This window comes from Euprymna scolopes, chromosome 45, assembly GCF_053919585.1.
Source record: "Euprymna scolopes isolate OS-2025 chromosome 45, ASM5391958v1, whole genome shotgun sequence".
NCBI lineage: Eukaryota > Metazoa > Mollusca > Cephalopoda > Sepiida > Sepiolidae > Euprymna > Euprymna scolopes.
In genome coordinates this window covers 53,989,968-54,016,227 of record NC_136526.1, presented here as the reverse complement: position 1 = coordinate 54,016,227, position 26,260 = coordinate 53,989,968, and the positions used below count along the sequence as shown (strand labels likewise).

The 26,260-nt window shown below is 24.5% G+C and overlaps 1 long non-coding RNA gene across 1 annotated transcript in view; it reads right to left on the bottom strand.

The window, feature by feature from the left end:
- Nucleotides 1-21,600, bottom strand: part of LOC145269091 (uncharacterized) — a 51,909-nt gene extending 30,309 nt beyond the window's left edge. Inside the window, exon 1 of the long non-coding RNA XR_013864950.1 lies at nucleotides 21,440-21,600. This is a non-coding gene — a long non-coding RNA (uncharacterized LOC145269091). The remainder of the gene's footprint in view (nucleotides 1-21,439) is intronic.
- Between the last annotated feature and the right edge of the window lie 4,660 nt (nucleotides 21,601-26,260).

Below are 26,260 nucleotides of genomic sequence, written 5' to 3'. Positions count from 1 at the left end.
AAAAATAAAGATAAAAACGTTTCTGCATTTGAAAATTAGTATTTAACTTTATTTTTATTATAGGTTTGTAAAAAACTTTAATTAATAATATATTTTGCATAATATCCTCATTCAAGTTGACAAAAATTAAAAACAAAGATTAAAACGTTTCTGCATTTGAAAATAAGTATTTAACTTTATTTTTATTATAGGTTTTGAAAAAACTTTAATTAATAATATATTTTGCATAATATCCTCATTCAAGTTGACAAAAATTAAAAACAAAGATTAAAACGTTTCTGTATTTGAAAATTAGTATTTAACTTTATTTTTATTATAGGTTTTGAAAAAACTTTAATTAATAATATATTTTGCATAATATCCTCATCCAAGTTGACAAAAATTAAAAACAAAGATTAAAACGTTTCTGCATTTGAAAATAAGTATTAAACTTTATTTTTATTATAGGTTTTGAAAAAACTTTAATTAATAATATATTTTGCATAATATCCTCATTCAAGTTGACAAAAATTAAAAACAAAGATTAAAACGTTTCTGCATTTGAAAATTAGTATTTAACTTTATTTTTATTATAGGTTTTGAAAAAACTTTAATTAATAATATATTTTGCATAATATCCTCATTCAAGTTGACAAAAATTAAAAACAAAGATTAAAACGTTTCTGCATTTGAAAATTAGTATTTAACTTTATTTTTATTATAGGTTTGTAAAAACCTTTAATTAATAATATATTTTGCATAATATCCTCATTCAAGTTGACAAAAATTAAAAACAAAGATTAAAACGTTTCTGCATTTGAAAATTAGTATTTAACTTTATTTTTATTATAGGTTTTGAAAAAACTTTAATTAATAATATATTTTGCATAATATCCTCATTCAAGTTGACAAAAATTAAAAACAAAGATTAAAACGTTTCTGCATTTGAAAATTAGTATTTAACTTTATTTTTATTATAGGTTTTGAAAAAACTTTAATTAATAATATATTTTGCATATTATCCTCATTCAAGTTGACAAAAAATTAAAAACAAAGATTAAAACGTTTCTGCATTTGAAAATTAGTATTTAACTTTATTTTTATTATAGGTTTTGAAAAAACTTTAATTAATAATATATTTTGCATATTATCCTCATTCAAGTTGACAAAAAATTAAAAACAAAGATTAAAACGTTTCTGCATTTGAAAATTAGTATTTAACTTTATTTTTATTATAATTTTTGAAAAAACTTTAATTAATAATATATTTTGCATATTATCCTCATTCAAGTTGACAAAAAATTAAAAACAAAGATTAAAACGTTTCTGCATTTGAAAATTAGTATTTAACTTTATTTTTATTATAGGTTTTGAAAAAACTTTAATTAATAATATATTTTGCATAATATCCTCATTCAAGTTGACAAAAAATTAAAAACAAAGATTAAAACGTTTCTGCATTTGAAAACTAGTATTTAACTTTATTTTTATTATAGGTTTGAAAAAACTTTAATTAATAATATATTTTGCATATTATCCTCATTCAAGTTGACAAAAATTAAAAACAAAGATTAAAACGTATCTGCATTTGAAAATTAGTATTTAACTTTATTTTTATTATAGGTTTTGAAAAAACTTTAATAATATATTTTGCATATTATCCTCATTCAAGTTGACAAAAAATTAAAAACAAAGATTAAAACGTTTCTGCATTTGAAAATTAGTATTTAACTTTATTTTTATTATAGGTTTTGAAAAAACTTTAATTAATAATATATTTTGCATATTATCCTCATTCAAGTTGAAAAAAAATTAAAAACAAAGATTAAAACGTTTCTGCATTTGAAAATTAGTATTTAACTTTATTTTTATTATAGTTTTTTAAAAAACTTTAATTAATAATATATTTTGCATATTATCCTCATTCAAGTTGACAAAAAATTAAAAACAAAGATTAAAACGTTTCTGCATTTGAAAATTAGTATTTAACTTTATTTTTATTATAGGTTTTGAAAAAACTTTAATTAATAATATATTTTGCATAATATCCTCATTCAAGTTGACAAAAATTAAAAACAAAGATTAAAACGTTTCTGCATTTGAAAATAAGTATTTAACTTTATTTTTATTATAGGTTTTGAAAAAACTTTAATTAATAATATATTTTTAATATTATCCTCATTCAAGTTGACAAAAAATTAAAAACAAAGATTAAAACGATTCTGCATTTGAAAATTAGTATTTAACTTTATTTTTATTATAGGTTTGTAAAAAACTTTAATTAATAATATATTTTGCATAATATCCTCATTCAAGTTGACAAAAATTAAAAACAAAGATTAAAACGTTTCTGCATTTGAAAATAAGTATTTAACTTTATTTTTATTATAGGTTTTGAAAAAACTTTAATTAATAATATATTTTGCATAATATCCTCATTCAAGTTGACAAAAATTAAAAACAAAGATTAAAACGTTTCTGTATTTGAAAATTAGTATTTAACTTTATTTTTATTATAGGTTTTGAAAAAACTTTAATTAATAATATATTTTGCATAATATCCTCATTCAAGTTGACAAAAATTAAAAACAAAGATTAAAACGTTTCTGCATTTGAAAATTAGTATTTAACTTTATTTTTATTATAGGTTTTGAAAAAACTTTAATTAATAATATATTTTGCATAATATCCTCATTCAAGTTGACAAAAATTAAAAACAAAGATTAAAACGTTTCTGCATTTGAAAATTAGTATTTAACTTTATTTTTATTATAGGTTTGTAAAAAACTTTAATTAATAATATATTTTGCATAATATCCTCATTCAAGTTGACAAAAATTAAAAACAAAGATTAAAACGTTTCTGCATTTGAAAATTAGTATTTAACTTTATTTTTATTATAGGTTTTGAAAAAACTTTAATTAATAATATATTTTGCATAATATCCTCATTCAAGTTGACAAAAATTAAAAACAAAGATTAAAACGTTTCTGCATTTGAAAATTAGTATTTAACTTTATTTTTATTATAGGTTTTGAAAAAACTTTAATTAATAATATATTTTGCATAATATCCTCATTCAAGTTGACAAAAATTAAAAACAAAGATTAAAACGTTTCTGCATTTGAAAATTAGTATTTAACTTTATTTTTATTATAGGTTTTGAAAAAACTTTAATTAATAATATATTTTGCATAATATCCTCATTCAAGTTGACAAAAATTAAAAACAAAGATTAAAACGTTTCTGCATTTGAAAATTAGTATTTAACTTTATTTTTATTATAGGTTTTGAAAAAACTTTAATTAATAATATATTTTGCATAATATCCTCATTCAAGTTGACAAAAAATTAAAAACAAAGATTAAAACGTTTCTGCATTTGAAAATTAGTATTTAACTTTATTTTTATTATAGGTTTTGAAAAAACTTTAATTAATAATATATTTTGCATAATATCCTCATTCAAGTTGACAAAAATTAAAAACAAAGATTAAAACGTTTCTGCATTTGAAAATTAGTATTTAACTTTATTTTTATTATAGGTTTTGAAAAAACTTTAATTAATAATATATTTTGCATATTATCCTCATTCAAGTTGACAAAAAATTAAAAACAAAGATTAAAACGTTTCTGCATTTGAAAATTAGTATTTAACTTTATTTTTATTATAGGTTTTGAAAAAACTTTAATTAATAATATATTTTGCATATTATCCTCATTCAAGTTGACAAAAAATTAAAAACAAAGATTAAAACGTTTCTGCATTTGAAAATTAGTATTTAACTTTATTTTTATTATAGGTTTTGAAAAAACTTTAATTAATAATATATTTTGCATAATATCCTCATTCAAGTTGACAAAAATTAAAAACAAAGATTAAAACGTTTCTGCATTTGAAAATTAGTATTTAACTTTATTTTTATTATAGGTTTTGAAAAAACTTTAATAATATATTTTGCATAATATCCTCATTCAAGTTGACAAAAATTAAAAACAAAGATTAAAACGTTTCTGCATTTGAAAATTAGTATTTAACTTTATTTTTATTATAGGTTTTGAAAAAACTTTAATTAATAATATATTTTGCATAATATCCTCATTCAAGTTGACAAAAATTAAAAACAAAGATAAAAACGTTTCTGCATTTGAAAATTAGTATTTAACTTTATTTTTATTATAGGTTTTGAAAAAACTTTAATTAATAATATATTTTGCATAATATCCTCATTCAAGTTGACAAAAATTAAAAACAAAGATTAAAACGTTTCTGCATTTGAAAACTAGTATTTAACTTTATTTTTATTATAGGTTTTGAAAAAACTTTAATTAATAATATATTTTGCATAATATCCTCATTCAAGTTGACAAAAATTAAAAACAAAGATTAAAACGTTTCTGCATTTGAAAATTAGTATTTAACTTTATTTTTATTATAGGTTTTGAAAAAACTTTAATTAATAATATATTTTGCATAATATCCTCATTCAAGTTGACAAAAATTAAAAACAAAGATTAAAACGTTTCTGCATTTGAAAATAAGTATTTAACTTTATTTTTATTATAGGTTTTGAAAAAACTTTAATTAATAATATATTTTGAATATTATCCTCATTCAAGTTGACAAAAAATTAAAAACAAAGATTAAAACGATTCTGCATTTGAAAATTAGTATTTAACTTTATTTTTATTATAGGTTTGTAAAAAACTTTAATTAATAATATATTTTGCATAATATCCTCATTCAAGTTGACAAAAATTAAAAACAAAGATTAAAACGTTTCTGCATTTGAAAATAAGTATTTAACTTTATTTTTATTATAGGTTTTGAAAAAACTTTAATTAATAATATATTTTGCATAATATCCTCATTCAAGTTGACAAAAATTAAAAACAAAGATTAAAACGTTTCTGCATTTGAAAATTAGTATTTAACTTTATTTTTATTATAGGTTTTGAAAAAACTTTAATAATATATTTTGCATAATATCCTCATTCAAGTTGACAAAAATTAAAAACAAAGATTAAAACGTTTCTGCATTTGAAAATTAGTATTTAACTTTATTTTTATTATAGGTTTTGAAAAAACTTTAATTAATAATATATTTTGCATAATATCCTCATTCAAGTTGACAAAAATTAAAAACAAAGATAAAAACGTTTCTGCATTTGAAAATTAGTATTTAACTTTATTTTTATTATAGGTTTTGAAAAAACTTTAATTAATAATATATTTTGCATAATATCCTCATTCAAGTTGACAAAAAATTAAAAACAAAGATTAAAACGTTTCTGCATTTGAAAACTAGTATTTAACTTTATTTTTATTATAGGTTTTGAAAAAACTTTAATTAATAATATATTTTGCATAATATCCTCATTCAAGTTGACAAAAATTAAAAACAAAGATTAAAACGTTTCTGCATTTGAAAATTAGTATTTAACTTTATTTTTATTATAGGTTTTGAAAAAACTTTAATTAATAATATATTTTGCATAATATCCTCATTCAAGTTGACAAAAATTAAAAACAAAGATTAAAACGTTTCTGCATTTGAAAATAAGTATTTAACTTTATTTTTATTATAGGTTTTGAAAAAACTTTAATTAATAATATATTTTGAATATTATCCTCATTCAAGTTGACAAAAAATTAAAAACAAAGATTAAAACGATTCTGCATTTGAAAATTAGTATTTAACTTTATTTTTATTATAGGTTTGTAAAAAACTTTAATTAATAATATATTTTGCATAATATCCTCATTCAAGTTGACAAAAATTAAAAACAAAGATTAAAACGTTTCTGCATTTGAAAATAAGTATTTAACTTTATTTTTATTATAGGTTTTGAAAAAACTTTAATTAATAATATATTTTGCATAATATCCTCATTCAAGTTGACAAAAATTAAAAACAAAGATTAAAACGTTTCTGTATTTGAAAATTAGTATTTAACTTTATTTTTATTATAGGTTTTGAAAAAACTTTAATTAATAATATATTTTGCATAATATCCTCATTCAAGTTGACAAAAATTAAAAACAAAGATTAAAACGTTCCTGCATTTGAAAATAAGTATTTAACTTTATTTTTATTATAGGTTTTGAAAAAACTTTAATTAATAATATATTTTGCATAATATCCTCATTCAAGTTGACAAAAATTAAAAACAAAGATTAAAACGTTTCTGCATTTGAAAATTAGTATTTAACTTTATTTTTATTATAGGTTTTGAAAAAACTTTAATTAATAATATATTTTGCATAATATCCTCATTCAAGTTGACAAAAATTAAAAACAAAGATTAAAACGTTTCTGCATTTGAAAATTAGTATTTAACTTTATTTTTATTATAGGTTTGTAAAAAACTTTAATTAATAATATATTTTGCATAATATCCTCATTCAAGTTGACAAAAATTAAAAACAAAGATTAAAACGTTTCTGCATTTGAAAATTAGTATTTAACTTTATTTTTATTATAGGTTTTGAAAAAACTTTAATTAATAATATATTTTGCATAATATCCTCATTCAAGTTGACAAAAATTAAAAACAAAGATTAAAACGTTTCTGCATTTGAAAATTAGTATTTAACTTTATTTTTATTATAGGTTTTGAAAAAACTTTAATTAATAATATATTTTGCATAATATCCTCATTCAAGTTGACAAAAATTAAAAACAAAGATTAAAACGTTTCTGCATTTGAAAATTAGTATTTAACTTTATTTTTATTATAGGTTTTGAAAAAACTTTAATTAATAATATATTTTGCATAATATCCTCATTCAAGTTGACAAAAATTAAAAACAAAGATTAAAACGTTCCTGCATTTGAAAATAAGTATTTAACTTTATTTTTATTATAGGTTTTGAAAAAACTTTAATTAATAATATATTTTGCATAATATCCTCATTCAAGTTGACAAAAATTAAAAACAAAGATTAAAACGTTTCTGCATTTGAAAATTAGTATTTAACTTTATTTTTATTATAGGTTTTGAAAAAACTTTAATTAATAATATATTTTGCATAATATCCTCATTCAAGTTGACAAAAATTAAAAACAAAGATTAAAACGTTTCTGCATTTGAAAACTAGTATTTAACTTTATTTTTATTATAGGTTTTGAAAAAACTTTAATTAATAATATATTTTGCATAATATCCTCATTCAAGTTGACAAAAATTAAAAACAAAGATTAAAACGTTTCTGCATTTGAAAATTAGTATTTAACTTTATTTTTATTATAGGTTTTGAAAAAACTTTAATTAATAATATATTTTGCATAATATCCTCATTCAAGTTGACAAAAATTAAAAACAAAGATTAAAACGTTTCTGCATTTGAAAATAAGTATTTAACTTTATTTTTATTATAGGTTTTGAAAAAACTTTAATTAATAATATATTTTGCATAATATCCTCATTCAAGTTGACAAAAATTAAAAACAAAGATTAAAACGTTTCTGCATTTGAAAATAAGTATTTAACTTTATTTTTATTATAGGTTTTGAAAAAACTTTAATTAATAATATATTTTGAATATTATCCTCATTCAAGTTGACAAAAAATTAAAAACAAAGATTAAAACGATTCTGCATTTGAAAATTAGTATTTAACTTTATTTTTATTATAGGTTTGTAAAAAACTTTAATTAATAATATATTTTGCATAATATCCTCATTCAAGTTGACAAAAATTAAAAACAAAGATTAAAACGTTTCTGCATTTGAAAATAAGTATTTAACTTTATTTTTATTATAGGTTTTGAAAAAACTTTAATTAATAATATATTTTGCATAATATCCTCATTCAAGTTGACAAAAATTAAAAACAAAGATTAAAACGTTTCTGTATTTGAAAATTAGTATTTAACTTTATTTTTATTATAGGTTTTGAAAAAACTTTAATTAATAATATATTTTGCATAATATCCTCATTCAAGTTGACAAAAATTAAAAACAAAGATTAAAACGTTTCCTGCATTTGAAAATAAGTATTTAACTTTATTTTTATTATAGGTTTTGAAAAAACTTTAATTAATAATATATTTTGCATAATATCCTCATTCAAGTTGACAAAAATTAAAAACAAAGATTAAAACGTTTCTGCATTTGAAAATTAGTATTTAACTTTATTTTTATTATAGGTTTTGAAAAAACTTTAATTAATAATATATTTTGCATAATATCCTCATTCAAGTTGACAAAAATTAAAAACAAAGATTAAAACGTTTCTGCATTTGAAAATTAGTATTTAACTTTATTTTTATTATAGGTTTGTAAAAAACTTTAATTAATAATATATTTTGCATAATATCCTAATTCAAGTTGACAAAAATTAAAAACAAAGATTAAAACGTTTCTGCATTTGAAAATTAGTATTTAACTTTATTTTTATTATAGGTTTTGAAAAAACTTTAATTAATAATATATTTTGCATAATATCCTCATTCAAGTTGACAAAAATTAAAAACAAAGATTAAAACGTTTCTGCATTTGAAAATTAGTATTTAACTTTATTTTTATTATAGGTTTTGAAAAAACTTTAATTAATAATATATTTTGCATAATATCCTCATTCAAGTTGACAAAAATTAAAAACAAAGATTAAAACGTTTCTGCATTTGAAAATTAGTATTTAACTTTATTTTTATTATAGGTTTTGAAAAAACTTTAATTAATAATATATTTTGCATAATATCCTCATTCAAGTTGACAAAAATTAAAAACAAAGATTAAAACGTTCCTGCATTTGAAAATAAGTATTTAACTTTATTTTTATTATAGGTTTTGAAAAAACTTTAATTAATAATATATTTTGCATAATATCCTCATTCAAGTTGACAAAAATTAAAAACAAAGATTAAAACGTTTCTGCATTTGAAAATTAGTATTTAACTTTATTTTTATTATAGGTTTTGAAAAAACTTTAATTAATAATATATTTTGCATAATATCCTCATTCAAGTTGACAAAAATTAAAAACAAAGATTAAAACGTTTCTGCATTTGAAAATTAGTATTTAACTTTATTTTTATTATAGGTTTGTAAAAAACTTTAATTAATAATATATTTTGCATAATATCCTCATTCAAGTTGACAAAAATTAAAAACAAAGATTAAAACGTTTCTGCATTTGAAAATTAGTATTTAACTTTATTTTTATTATAGGTTTTGAAAAAACTTTAATTAATAATATATTTTGCATAATATCCTCATTCAAGTTGACAAAAATTAAAAACAAAGATTAAAACGTTTCTGCATTTGAAAATTAGTATTTAACTTTATTTTTATTATAGGTTTTGAAAAAACTTTAATTAATAATATATTTTGCATAATATCCTCATTCAAGTTGACAAAAATTAAAAACAAAGATTAAAACGTTTCTGCATTTGAAAATTAGTATTTAACTTTATTTTTATTATAGGTTTTGAAAAAACTTTAATAATATATTTTGCATAATATCCTCATTCAAGTTGACAAAAATTAAAAACAAAGATTAAAACGTTTCTGCATTTGAAAATAAGTATTTAACTTTATTTTTATTATAGGTTTTGAAAAAACTTTAATTAATAATATATTTTGCATAATATCCTCATTCAAGTTGACAAAAATTAAAAACAAAGATTAAAACGTTTCTGTATTTGAAAATTAGTATTTAACTTTATTTTTATTATAGGTTTTGAAAAAACTTTAATTAATAATATATTTTGCATAATATCCTCATTCAAGTTGACAAAAATTAAAAACAAAGATTAAAACGTTCCTGCATTTGAAAATAAGTATTTAACTTTATTTTTATTATAGGTTTTGAAAAAACTTTAATTAATAATATATTTTGCATAATATCCCCATTCAAGTTGACAAAAATTAAAAACAAAGATTAAAACGTTTCTGCATTTGAAAATTAGTATTTAACTTTATTTTTATTATAGGTTTTGAAAAAACTTTAATTAATAATATATTTTGCATAATATCCTCATTCAAGTTGACAAAAATTAAAAACAAAGATTAAAACGTTTCTGCATTTGAAAATTAGTATTTAACTTTATTTTTATTATAGGTTTGTAAAAAACTTTAATTAATAATATATTTTGCATAATATCCTCATTCAAGTTGACAAAAATTAAAAACAAAGATTAAAACGTTTCTGCATTTGAAAATTAGTATTTAACTTTATTTTTATTATAGGTTTTGAAAAAACTTTAATTAATAATATATTTTGCATAATATCCTCATTCAAGTTGACAAAAATTAAAAACAAAGATTAAAACGTTTCTGCATTTGAAAATTAGTATTTAACTTTATTTTTATTATAGGTTTTGAAAAAACTTTAATTAATAATATATTTTGCATAATATCCTCATTCAAGTTGACAAAAATTAAAAACAAAGATTAAAACGTTTCTGCATTTGAAAATTAGTATTTAACTTTATTTTTATTATAGGTTTTGAAAAAACTTTAATTAATAATATATTTTGCATAATATCCTCATTCAAGTTGACAAAAATTAAAAACAAAGATTAAAACGTTTCTGCATTTGAAAATAAGTATTTAACTTTATTTTTATTATAGGTTTTGAAAAAACTTTAATTAATAATATATTTTGCATAATATCCTCATTCAAGTTGACAAAAAATTAAAAACAAAGATTAAAACGTTTCTGCATTTGAAAATTAGTATTTAACTTTATTTTTATTATAGGTTTTGAAAAAACTTTAATTAATAATATATTTTGCATAATATCCTCATTCAAGTTGACAAAAATTAAAAACAAAGATTAAAACGTTTCTGCATTTGAAAATTAGTATTTAACTTTATTTTTATTATAGGTTTTGAAAAAACTTTAATTAATAATATATTTTTCATATTATCCTCATTCAAGTTGACAAAAAATTAAAAACAAAGATTAAAACGTTTCTGCATTTGAAAATTAGTATTTAACTTTATTTTTATTATAGGTTTTGAAAAAACTTTAATTAATAATATATTTTGCATATTATCCTCATTCAAGTTGACAAAAAATTAAAAACAAAGATTAAAACGTTTCTGCATTTGAAAATTAGTATTTAACTTTATTTTTATTATAGGTTTTGAAAAAACTTTAATTAATAATATATTTTGCATATTATCCTCATTCAAGTTGACAAAAAATTAAAAACAAAGATTAAAACGTTTCTGCATTTGAAAATTAGTATTTAACTTTATTTTTATTATAGGTTTTGAAAAAACTTTAATTAATAATATATTTTGCATAATATCCTCATTCAAGTTGACAAAAATTAAAAACAAAGATTAAAACGTTTCTGCATTTGAAAATTAGTATTTAACTTTATTTTTATTATAGGTTTTGAAAAAACTTTAATTAATAATATATTTTGCATAATATCCTCATTCAAGTTGACAAAAATTAAAAACAAAGATTAAAACGTTTCTGCATTTGAAAATTAGTATTTAACTTTATTTTTATTATAGGTTTTGAAAAAACTTTAATAATATATTTTGCATAATATCCTCATTCAAGTTGACAAAAATTAAAAACAAAGATTAAAACGTTTCTGCATTTGAAAATTAGTATTTAACTTTATTTTTATTATAGGTTTTGAAAAAACTTTAATTAATAATATATTTTGCATAATATCCTCATTCAAGTTGACAAAAAATTAAAAACAAAGATTAAAACGTTTCTGCATTTGAAAATTAGTATTTAACTTTATTTTTATTATAGGTTTTGAAAAAACTTTAATTAATAATATATTTTGCATATTATCCTCATTCAAGTTGACAAAAATTAAAAACAAAGATTAAAACGTTTCTGCATTTGAAAATTAGTATTTAACTTTATTTTTATTATAGGTTTTGAAAAAACTTTAATTAATAATATATTTTTCATATTATCCTCATTCAAGTTGACAAAAAATTAAAAACAAAGATTAAAACGTTTCTGCATTTGAAAATTAGTATTTAACTTTATTTTTATTATAGGTTTTGAAAAAACTTTAATTAATAATATATTTTGCATATTATCCTCATTCAAGTTGAAAAAAAATTAAAAACAAAGATTAAAACGTTTCTGCATTTGAAAATTAGTATTTAACTTTATTTTTATTATAGTTTTTTTAAAAACTTTAATTAATAATATATTTTGCATATTATCCTCATTCAAGTTGACAAAAATTAAAAACAAAGATTAAAACGTTTCTGCATTTGAAAATTAGTATTTAACTTTATTTTTATTATAGGTTTTGAAAAAACTTTAATTAATAATATATTTTGCATAATATCCTCATTCAAGTTGACAAAAATTAAAAACAAAGATTAAAACGTTTCTGCATTTGAAAATTAGTATTTAACTTTATTTTTATTATAGGTTTTGAAAAAACTTTAATTAATAATATATTTTGCATAATATCCTCATTCAAGTTGACAAAAAATTAAAAACAAAGATTAAAACGTTTCTGCATTTGAAAATTAGTATTTAACTTTATTTTTATTATAGGTTTTGAAAAAACTTTAATTAATAATATATTTTGCATAATATCCTCATTCAAGTTGACAAAAATTAAAAACAAGGATTAAAACGTTTCTGCATTTGAAAATTAGTATTTAACTTTATTTTTATTATAGGTTTTGAAAAAACTTTAATTAATAATATATTTTGCATAATATCCTCATTCAAGTTGACAAAAATTAAAAACAAAGATTAAAACGTTTCTGCATTTGAAAATTAGTATTTAACTTTATTTTTATTATAGGTTTTGAAAAAACTTTAATTAATAATATATTTTGCATAATATCCTCATTCAAGTTGACAAAAATTAAAAACAAAGATTAAAACGTTTCTGCATTTGAAAATTAGTATTTAACTTTATTTTTATTATAGGTTTTGAAAAAACTTTAATTAATAATATATTTTGCATAATATCCTCATTCAAGTTGACAAAAATTAAAAACAAAGATTAAAACGTTTCTGCATTTGAAAATTAGTATTTAACTTTATTTTTATTATAGGTTTTGAAAAAACTTTAATTAATAATATATTTTGCATAATATCCTCATTCAAGTTGACAAAAATTAAAAACAAAGATTAAAACGTTTCTGCATTTGAAAATTAGTATTTAACTTTATTTTTATTATAGGTTCTAAAAAAACTTTAATTAATAATATATTTTGAATATTATCCTCATTCAAGTTGACAAAAAATGAAAAACAAAGATTAAAACGATTCTGTATTTGAAAATGGGACGGTTAGTATTTACTTGGAAACGAATAATCAGAATAGATCAAGTTATAAAATTTATTGTACATTTCATCCTAATTCATATAAGTATAATGCTAATATACAAGGCCACTGTGAAGAAGGTGGGCTCTCTATACCGTGCTAGAAGTTACTTACACCTGAAAATATCCTGTACCTCTATAAGGCCACCTTTCGCCCATGTATGGAGTATTGTTGTCACATTTGGGCTGGTGCATCTTCTACTAGTCTCTCGCTCCTAGACAGTGTTCAAAAGAGAGTTGCCAACCTGATGGGTCCTGAACTGTCATCTAAGCTTCAGCTTCTGTCCCATCAATGAAATGTTGCATCCCTACGCCTGTTCTACAAGTATTTTAATGATGGATGCTCTGACGAACTACAAGCACTTTCAATAGTTTCTTCCCCAGAACTTCTACCGCTCCAGAAGATATCTCACTACTGATGCAATTCTCTATCTATATAAAAGCCAAGTACGTCCAAGGATGGAATACTGTTGCCATATCTGGGCAGGAGCTGCAAAAAACAGCCTATCCTGCCTATATCAGAGTACAAAATAGACTTTGTGGCTTAGTGGGGGATGCCCTTTTCTCTACCCTGCAACCTCTCTCCCACAGAAGAGACGTTGCGAGCCTATCCTTGTTTTATCGTTATTTCCATGGCAAGTGCTCGTCTGAACTTCAATCTCTGGTCCCCCCTCGCCTATCTTTCACAAAAAACACCCGTCTAGCTGAATCCACTGTGAAAAATTTCCCCCACTCTATATCTGTGCCTAAATCAAAACGCGGATTCCATGAACAAAGCTTCTTTCTTAGAACTGCACGCCTGTGGAACTCTGTTCCGTCTGCCTGCTTCCCTCCGGACTACAACTTGGATGTCTTCAAGTCCAATGTTAACAAATTCCTAATGAACCGCCCCCTTAATTAACCACTTCATCAAATCTCCACACTAACGTAATGTACTTGCAATAACCCTTATCCCTGAGTGGCTTCTGGGCCTTGATAAGTGGTGATCACTGTGTAAAAAAAAAAAAAAACTGCTAGACTTTGTAACTTCCTTCTGGGATTCTGCACTCCCAAGTGTACTGACATGCAGGAGTTCAAGTTTAATGTGAACAGACATCTTGCTGCTCATTTCCCTTCATAATATCCCTGCAACTTATGTCCCCAATAGTTGCCGCTTACATCAAAGTGGCATTGTGCCTTGTCGTGGTGAAAATTGATTGTAATACTATTACAAACAGTTGCAACAATGGTGTCTTCAATGACTATGGAAGTCTTCTTTGCCCTAACTGCATTAATCAATGAATGAAACCCATGTTTGAATGTTTGTATCATTTTTTAATAAAAAAATTCTTTTTTAAAGACCCTAGACTTGATTTTAGGTGATGTGAAAAAATTCACACACATCGTAAGCAATGTGTGTAAAAATACCATCGTAGCCCAAGGATTAAGAGCCTATCTGAGAAAATTGACCACATCTTGTCTCCTCATCCTTCGGCTAACATTCATGTCCATGGAGATTTCAATGGTCACAACGTGGAATGGTTAACCCACTCAAACAAGATAGATGATGAGGGAAGGTTCTGTCACAATTTTTCCATTGCTTATGACCTTAGATTGTTCACAAACCCACCTGTGTGCCCGACATTGACGGTCAGTATGCAAGTCACCTTTTTCTCACAACTTGCCCTGAGCTACGTTCATCTTCCATTCTGTCTCCACTGGGATCTTCCGACCACTTGATTGTATCAGTTAAGATAAAAACAAAATGTAATAAGTCCTTAGACGTACTTTTCCATCATACAGTATATTGATACTCTATGGCTGACTGGGATAGTTTCTTCACATTTATATCAGATCTACCTATGCATTCCATGTTTAAAAGGAATGTGTCCTTTATAGTATCAAACCTGGCAGAGTGGTTAATTGTAGGTATAAACCGCTTCATACCCTCCCAAAAATTCCAGCAAAAACGTAACAGCCAGCCATGGTTCTCTCCAGAATGTGCTGTTGCCATTGCACATAGAAATCACTTTTTCCATTGCTTCCAGTGTACTAATAGGGAATTAATTATGCAAATTATATGTAAAAAAATATAATTTGCATAATTAATTATGCAAATTATATGTAAAAAAATATAATTTGCATGTCTGTTTAAACATTCATTTCAATTAATTCCCTATTAGTTTTTATTTTTCTTTTCTTCTGGGATGATCATTTTTAGTTTACTATGACGTGTAATTATATTAATGCAGATATTAATGCAGACATGATTTATACTTGTGCAATATTTGTGTAAAAATGTTATACTAAACACAAACCTCTAGGCATTAATATCAAATGAAAAAGTAAATTGTAAGCTAATCGTTTTAGTTTTGATTTTCAGTGGTGGTGCACGAGTCTATTTTTTTTTAAACATTTTAAATCATTACTATATATTTAGTCCAATACAATATAATAATAAATTCATAATAATAAATTCATAATCTGCATTATTCAAAATATTTAAGCATATTTTATGACCGGGCAATGACAAGCGGCCTGCTAGTTATATATATATATATTTCCCCGAAAATATATTACATCTCTCCTCATTTGAAAATAAGGGACAATTATGAATATCTCCAGTATCAAATAATCTTATACACTGTAAAATTTATTTTATGTATGAAATACCAAAGAGGGGAGATATAACATATGAGAAATGTTTGGAATAAAGTCTCCCCTTGCTGTTATTTCAGATCATTTGAAACCATATCAGAATGTTTTACTCTCTTCTCCATCAAGGTCAGAGGTTTTGAGAAAAATATCATATATTTTGTTATTCATATGCAAAACTAGGAAAACAAATGACTGAAACATTTATGGCTGTAAAAAAATGCAAAACATAGGCTCCGGATGATGGATGATACCCTCAATGTGCGACCTTAAGGGCAAATGTCACATAACCCACTACACATTACAGGTCATTACCTTTACAACGAGCCTTCATTCATTAAATTCTGATTAATAGTCGCTGAGATTTTGAACTTATAAAATTGGCAAAAAAGGTGGTATATCTATATTAGTGGCAGAGCAAGGCCACAGAGGAGACAACTGATGCAGCAAAACTGAAGCTGGCTTGCGGGACACTGTATATACAAATGTAGGCAAATTTGGGTATATTTTATTGGTTTAAAAATATAGGTTCTCTTTTTACCAAATTCCCATAAAATTTTAACCATAGAATAGTGTTATAATCTTCAAAAAGCCTGCAAATTTTCATGTAGTTTCATCCAATAGAACCAAAGATATAGGCATTTAAATATTTAATTTGGATAACAATTTGGCTAAAATTATATGAGAATTGGTAAAAAAAGAACCTATGTTTTCAAACCAATAAAATATGCCCAAATTTGCTTACATTTGTATATACAGTGTCCTGCCAGGTTCATTTTTGCTGCTTCAGTTGTCTCTCCTTTACCAGACACTAATATATATATATATATATATATATATATAGACACTAATATATATATATATATATATATATATATATATATATTTAAATCCCCGAAACAGTGTTTCATGGTAAACAACTGATGATCCCTTGAAAAATAAAAAAATTGGTATTATAGTAAATTCGAGAGAGTTGATGCAGTGATTGCAGGTGATTAAATGACTTACTGACTAGATGTTTTTTTTAACGAATGATAAAAAGTAATTTTTTGTATAGTTTCAAATGTTAAAAACTTCAAAGACTATATATATATGTAATATAAAGCTGAACGTCTGTGTGTGTGTCTGGTCACGAATAGGCTCCTATATGGTTGACTATTATAGAAAACTGATCACATATAATGATAGAAAATGTATCGAGACACAGGAATGGGTATGTTTGATTTGGCATAATGATGATTCATTAAAATTGTGGGGTCTGCGTACACACCTGGTCCACAAAGTATGGAAATGAAAAATTTAAAAATTAAAAAAAAAACGTTTACAAGTGTTTTTGATATAGATGTACACAAGAATACTTTGATAAGTATGTTTTAACTTAAATAGGGATGGTATAATAAAATTGTGGGGTCTGCATTCGTGCCTGGCCTCCATAGAATGGAAATAGGCACAAACTTTAATATAAAGACTTTTCATATCTATCTGCGTAAGTATACTTTGATAATTATTTTTCAGTTTGAAGGAATATAGTATAATAAAATTATGGGGTGTTCGTTCATGCCTGACCTCCATAAAATGGAAATATGTCACAAAGTTTAACAAGGTTTTTTAATATAGATCCACAGAATATTGTGATAAATGTTTCAGTGTGAACAGTTATGGTATAATAAATTATGAGGTTTATCTATTTTATTTTTACTTTCATCATATTTTGCTTTGGTTTTGATACCCCCAAATTCGAAGCTATCTCTTTACAACCCTCCCTTTTCATAACCTATCATACTTTCATAAATCAGAGTCCATTTTGTGTAGGCTGTTTTTGAAACAAGTCAATGACGGGTACTTTTGCCAGTATATATATATATATATATATATATATATATATATATATATATATATATATAGGCACTTCTGTTTTAGAGGAGGTTTATCTAAGGGAGATAACTCCCATATGATAAAAAAAAGAAAAAGAAAAAGCATTGCCGAAACAGTTTACGAAAATTAATAAATAAAAAACATTATATCACATATTAATCTCCTTTGGTTTTTGGTCTCATGCCAAAAAATGTTGGAAAGTGTTGGGGACCAAGACTGCGATGTTCCACCTTCATCTCATAGGGTTTCTTTGGTTGGTGAAAAAGGAAAAAGGGGGGGGGGCAATTAAAAAAATAGTGCGGTGGCAAAAGTGCAAAAGCACCTGAATTTTTTTTGTGCTTATTCAGAATTACACTTGTTTTTAAAAAAATACAGAAAAATCTTTATAGCGTACGTACATGTCACTGAACAAAGATGTCATATTTCAAAAATCACATAAATTGATCAAGTAGTTTTTTTTGGGGGGGGGTTAACTAAAAAAGCACTTCTGCTGTATGCAGACGGCGGCCATTGTTAAATTTATTTTTGGTCACAGCAAATAAGTAACAAACAAGAATTTTTTTCTGAACAGAAAAATATTTAAAAACCAAAGCATTTACTATATAAATATGGACCCTCTTGCAGTTTAAGGAAACTAAAATATGAAGAAAATGGGACATAAGTCGTGTTACACCGGTAATAAGAATGCCACTTGATTGGATAATGAAATTGGCGTCATTTTATAAATAAAATGAAATATTGAAATTGACAATATTAGAAAACAATATTTTTTTTATTAAATAATTTTTATTAAATACAGGAATTGCTTTAAAAATGATTTTTAGCAGTTTAGATCGTTTTTTTAATCACTTCTGCGTAATTTTATAAATAAAATGACAAACAAAGATAATTAGATATTGAAATTGACAATGGTAGGAAACACATTTTTTACAAACAAATAAAGATAATTAAATATTGAAATTGACAATCATAGGAAACACATTTTTTACAAACAAATAAAGATAATTAGAAATATTAATGAAGCGATATTGAAACTGACAATATTAAACAGTTGATTTCCATTTTAGGTCATGCATTGCCTGCGGCGTTAATACCTGATCAACAATTTGTTGTCGACTTCCTTGCATTTTCGATTGTTTTGGAGATCTATAAATAAAGTAAAATGGTTCACTATAAATAGGCAATCGAATTGTGTTACTTAAATATGATTTACCTTTTCAAAAATTCTTTTACAATAATTATTTGTATTATTTTTTCTGTACTTTTGCATAATTTGACCCGAATTCTCGTGAATTCCCATCAAGTATCGATCGGGTGAGACCGGCAATTATCGGTGTCAGCCGAGCGGTGCTCAGCCCGAGCGCGTTATAACAGACGTAGACAAATGAAAAAAAAACCAAAACAAACTGGAAAAAATACAAATGCAAATAATCAAAATAACAAAAAAAATAACAAAAAAATAACAAAAAAATAACAAAAAAAATAACAAAAAAACTTACCTTGAAAAATGAAAATATGTTTATTTCATTTTTTTCAAAAAATTTATCAACAGAAAGTTTGTTTTTTTCTCCAAGAAAATATTTTTTAACCGTATAATTGTTAGATGTAAGTACAAGTTTTGTTCGTTTTGTTTTCTTTTTTGTAACCGTATTTTTTTTCTTGTTTTTTTTTTTTAATTATTTTCAAGACTTGTTGTTCAGTCAAGTTCTTTTGGTGGCACTGCCCATTTGTACATCTCCAGGAGAAACCATCCTTTACACACGATCTTTTTTTAAGTAAACATTTGTTTTTACACTCGTTGTTGCACCTCATTTTGGGGGACAGCAATTTCTTCTTCTGCCAATATGAGATTGCATCGATGTTTTCCTTTCTTTTTCTAACATGTATAGATTTACTTTCTTGCCTGTCATTTTTCTGTTTGGCGAGTTTGAAAATATATTTGTCAGCCTTTCTTTTTTTTTAGTTTAGTCGCTTTCTTCCAATTCGAATGTCGTCTGCTTCCATTTAGATAGCGCTTTTTCATTGGGCTAATTAAACTCCCAAAAATTCAATTAAAAACAAAAATAATAAATAAATAATAAATTAATAACTAATAAGAAAAATAAAAAGTCACCCCCCCCCCTTAATATCACCTTAAAAATTACTAAAAACATGACAGAAAAAAAGATTAAATAAAATAAAAAGTCGAGGTAGCGTTTCAACATTTGAACAACGCTCGAGGCTGACACCGATGATTGCCGGTCTCGCCCGATCCGTGTTTGACACCAATTCACGAGAATTCGGGTCAAATTATGCAAGAGTACCATTTTTTTCTATATTAACATTTTAATCATTAAATATTTAGTAATTAAATTCTTTTACAATAATTTCAATTTTTTAATTCTAGCAATATTTTTTTAGTAATAACTGGAGATCTAATTACTTTTTTTAATTTTAAAATAAACTAGAATGTTTCACGTTTAATAGCCAATCGAATTGTGTTACTTAAATATGACTTTAAATTTTTTTTTTCATTATTTTACAATAATTATTTTTATATATATTTCAATATCGTTTCATTAATATCATTTCTATATATTTCTTTATTTGTTTGTCATTTTATTTACAAAATTACGCAAAAGTGATTTGATAAAAAAGATCTAAACTGCTAAAAATATATTTTTTTAAAATTCTGGTATTTAATAAAAATTATTTAATAAAAAAAAATATTGTTTTCTAATATTGTCAATTTCAATATTCCATTTTATTTTTAAAATGACGCCAATTTCACTATCCAATCAAGTGGCATTTTCTTACTACCGGTGTAACACGACTTATGTCCCATTTTCTTCTTCATATTTTAGTTTCCTTAAACTGCACGAGGACATGAAAATGTATCAATATATAATTGTAAAAACATTTATTGAAAAATCTACATAAGAAAATATCATTTTAACAAAACAATTTTGTAATTAAAGCAACATTGGATTTTTATAAAATAAAATTGTTTTTTTTTTTTTTTTGTTTGGTTTTTTGCTTTTTATTTTTCGAAAAAATAAAATAATTTAAATGAAACATTTTTTCGAATTAATTTCAATTAAAGCAACATTGGATATTTTTTTCCGAAACACGTTTTTGAATTGAAGTAAAATTGTCCCCTGCTCTTTGACCGACAAGCGCCACCTAGCGACAATTTAGTGAAACTCACAAAAAATGATGACGCCGTCCGCATACTGCAGAAGTGCCAAAAAATTAAAATTTACAAGTAAACGAGTCGTATTGTTTTCATCCGCCATATTATATAAAAAAAATGTAAAGATAACTCAATTCGAACTATCGAAATCAAAATCAGCCTTATTATGGACACATTTTGTATTAAAATCACTAAACTTCACGATTTTGCTTTTCTTGGTAAAAGAAAAAATAACTACTTGATCAATTTATATGATTTTTGGAATATGACATCTTCGTCCTTTGACGATTACGTAACACCATAATTTTTTTTTCTGTATTTTTATTTATTTATTTAAATAAGTTTAATTCTAAATAAGCACCAATTTTTCTTTTTAATAAAATAAATAAATAAACAGTTAAAAATTCTCATCGCTATGGGAGAGCAGCAAAATAAATATTGTATAAAAAATGGAAAAGTTTTTTGTTTTTTTTTAATTATTAATTCATACTTACTTTTCTTTCAAATCTTCTTTCATGTGACAATTATTTAATTTAAATAATTAATCATGAAATGATCATGATAATATTTTTAAAACTTTGTAATAAAAAAAAAAAACATGCTTGCTTTTCCATTAAAAAATAAACAAAAACTACAAACGCTTTAACGAATTATCTCCCTTGATTACTTCTACTCTTCTGGTTTTAGAGGCAAATAATGCACACACACTGACACACACCCTGCTCTCCCTACTACTACTACTACCACTTTATTTGACCTTGCGGCATTTGAAATTAATACTTACTAATCATTTAGCAACAAAACGAAAAAGTGGTTAACAAATAAATGTTACCAAAGGCAAGATAAGTTACTCTCCTGGATAAAGTTGGCAGATATTTTAACTGAAGGAATTTATTACATTTTTAAACGAATTATGGGTTTGTATTACTGTACAGTGTACACATAGATTCGAAAAAGTTGTCAAAAAACAAATATATAACAAATAAATGTTATCAAAGGCAAGATAAGTTACTTTTCTACCAAACTCGATATAATTTTCGTGTTTTTATTCAATGTAACACGTTTATTCAGCTCGAAAAACATACAGTGTTTACCGATATAATGGAAAATTCGCAATGGCGCCCGCGCCCGACTCTCTCTTTAACACGGTAAATTTGGGAAAAGCTGTTATAAATAATAAACTAGACAAAATACTGTTAGAAATTCGCTCAATATATGTTACCGTGACATAATTTGACATATATTTGGTGTTTTTTAATAGTATTTTGTCTAGTTTATTATTTATAACACCTTTTCCCGAACTTACCGTGTTAAAGAGAGAGTCGGGCGCCATTTTGTAATTTTCCAATACATCGGTAAACACTGCATGTTTTTCGAGCTGAATAAACATGTTACATTGAATAGAAACACCAAAAATATATCCAATTTAGTAGAAAAATAACTTATCTTGCCTTTGATAACATTTATTTGTTATATATTTGTTTTTTGACAACTTTTTCGAATCTATGCGTACAGTAATACAAACCCCGAATTATTATTATTATTAAAAAAAATGAAAATATTACTTAAAAGTTTATGTTGTATGCACTTGTTTTGGAATTAATTTCTCATAAAAAAAATCACTTAATTTGATTAATTAGTTTGTTGTTGTTGTTTTACAGAGAAAAATCAAATTTTAATGAAATCAATCGTACCCCGGCCATCTTGCTTATTTCGCGGACGAGGAGGGCCGCCAAGGGAGATAACTCCTATCACCGCTTAAAGTTTGTCAAAATTTGATGAAATTATTTGGAAGCATGGGCAGAAAAAATAGGTAAATATTTTAGTTTTTTTTCATTTATTTTACAAAGTTTCCCTGTGTTTTTTTTTTTTTTTTTTTTTTTCATTTTGCCCTGTGTTAATCTTTTTTTCATTTAAAGGTACCCCATCCTCATCCCTGAAATAAGCAAGATGGCCGGTAGGTACCTCCAACACATGCCACAGTTTTAAACCTCGCCATATCTAACACGATGTAACTGTAATTCAATTTAATATTATCATCCTAACTTTTTTACCATTTTAAAGAAACTTCAAATAAACTACTAATATTAAACAAACAAAAAAAAAAATTACAGCATTCAAAAATAATGAAAATGCGGGACAAAAATCGTGTTTACATTATCGACTCTTTAAAACAACGTACCTATATAGTGACGTTTTTGAAGCCATAAACATACCCATGTTTTAAAAATCTAGCAAAAATCAAATAATAGTTATAATTTCCTGAAATCTTTGATATTTATTCATTATTAAATTAACTTACATATTAAAAGTAGGTTTCGTTAAATATATTAGAGGAATTTTTTTCTTAAGTGTTCTACCCTCCTCCATATTTCATGTTACGAAAACTAAACAAAATAAATATAGGTCCATAAAAATATCAACATTTTCTAAAGCTGAAAAGATCAAATAATTAAAAAATAGTTATATATATATATATATATATATATATATATATATATATATATAAACATACTTAACATAATGGTGAAAATTTGTGTGTCCAAATAATTTGGAATTAACTTGCAATTAATTTTTATTGTTTTTTTTATGAATAAATTTTAAATAACTCATGTTTGTAGCTATATGTCTATGTGTATTATATTGTCTACATGTGCTGTGGTCACCATACCGAATCTGATGGTTACTGCACCAAATTACTATGCATAGTCTATAAAACACTAGCAGAGAGACCCGAAGTTACCCAGGATTGAATGATAATGAATAGTTGGGGACTCAATGGGGTGCACTAGGAGGAATTTATATGCCATCTCGCAGTTCACAATACATTGTAGTAAACATTGCACTGTAGAGAACATACTGTTCATTTTATAAACTTATTTTTTATATACAATGGCTTGAATTAAAGTTTTAAATACAAAAGTCAAGCACCATGCTTCAATTGTGCTCTAAACAAAAACATTTCGAATTCGCCCATGTCATATCAAAGGATCTACTGTTGATTTTATATACCGGGCCTTTCGGTTTGTGTGGTAATAGAATTTTTGAAATGCACTTGTGATATTAGGCTGTGTAAGGTGTTTACTTTGGTCAAAATCGCTTGTTCCTTCTTTCATTGGATTATTTCAATTATTGAATAGCGATACTTATTGAAAACATTCCTGTATAAAACCTATCTAAGAAAACTCCCAGATACACAAGGTACATTTGTATGAAATTTCATAAAAATCTGCCCAGCCATTTTCGAGTCCATAGGGAACAAAGTTCACTTTATATAAATAGTAAAGATAGAGAATATTGTGGCAAAACTAAATATTATATAAATAATTTCATAAAATCAACAATAGGTTCTCTACATTGCAATGTAGAGAACCTTATATGTCTGGGAGTGTTTTTGGATAGGTTTTGTAACGGAATACCATTTGATAAGTATCAAAAATCGATTAAAAATAATTTAATAAAATCAACAATAGGTTCTCTAAATTGCAATGTAGACTACACTGATATATATATTATTCCTTAATTGGAATTTTTTATTTTTGAGATGAGCATTATATGTTAATTTTATTTTATTTCGGACTATTAGTCTCATCTTTATTAGTTGTTGTTTTTTTTTTTTTAATCTTTTTATTGGTTCACAACGTTTCGGCCAACTTCCTCTGGCCTTCGTCAGGTGGTAACCACGACGGATAGGAACTTCGAATCTCCTAACTGCATTCTCAGCCATCACTGCCATCCGTAGTTGTTGTCGTCTCACCAATTAAGGAATAATATATATATATATATATACCAATCGGTACGGACCCGACTATGGAAGATCAGATAATAAATAAAAAACGTGGATTTATAAGATCAAAGAATCCAACCTTGATCGCCCTTCGGGGCCCGTGGCGCAGTTGATAGAGACGTCGAATCTCTACGGTTCCAGATAAACATTGTCTGAAGATAGCGGTTTCAATCCCACCCAAAGCGTGCCAGAGGCTTACTTGGCCAAAACGTGGTGAGATGACAACAACTACGGATAGCAGTGATTGCTGAGAATGCAGTCAGGAGATTCGAAGTTCCTATCCGTCGCGATTACCACCTTACGAAGAGCAGAGATATAGTTGGCCGGAATGTTGTGAAACAACAACTAATAAAGATAAGAATAATAGTCCGCAATAAAATAAATTAATATAAATAATACTCATCTCAATAAGGAATTCCAATTAAAAGAACATATTTTTGGCGTACGTAGTTGGAAGCACCATCTCGTGAAACAAGTAATCAATGAGAAATTTAGAAGATTGTCTTTTTAACGCTTTTCCAAAAACCAAAATATCAGCAGTAGCAATCGTGTTCTGGAGCCGCCCAAAATGTATAAAACAGTCGTCTACTGTGAGATTTCAGCTTTTTCTCTTTCATCTCGCTTCAACAACACAACGAGAATATGCCTATTGCCTCTCGTGTTCACAACATCGTCACTACCAATACGTTGTGAACCAATAAAAAGATTAAAAAAAAAAAGCAACAACTAATAAAGATGAGACTAATAGTCCGAAATAAAATAAAATTAGACTACACTGAATTGTGGACTAAATCGCTGCGGGGAGGCATGTAAAGCTTCCTCCCAGTCACCAGTGAGTTCCTGACTAATATATATATTTGCTCTGCAATAGTATTGAGCACCTTCTTCAGGTTTTTACTAATTACCAGTTTTGCTATATATATATATATATATATATATATATATATATATATATATATATATGCTTTTAATTTGCATTTGTTAAATGTTATTGGAGATGAGGATGCTATTTTCATTTCGTTAAATGGAATAAAAGCTCAATGGTTGCTTTTCACGAACACGATATGAGCATGAATTGGGACGAACTCATTGACGATATTGCCAAGATTACTGCAAGGAAGATCGGTACTCTGTACCAGACTAGAAAACTGCTCACACCTGCCAGTATTCCATACCCGCCATTTACTCATATCTGGAGTATTGATTTCATTAACATTCTGATGATAATAAAAGTATTATATATATATATATACATATACAATAAATTGATTTCATTAACAAATGGGCAATTTCACCGATTTTGATGATAATAAAAGTATTAGAAGTGCGGAACATTTGTTAATCGTCTTTAAATCCCGAGCAACGTCAAGTCGCCCTGCTAGTACTATATAGTTGCCTTCCATATATCTGCTGTTGTTCAATGAAGACTATTGGTGCTGCTTAGGCATGTATTAGGGACGTTCAATAAGTAATACTCCTGATTTCGCATAACAGTAGAGCAACAAAACTTGGCTCAGTTATTACTCTT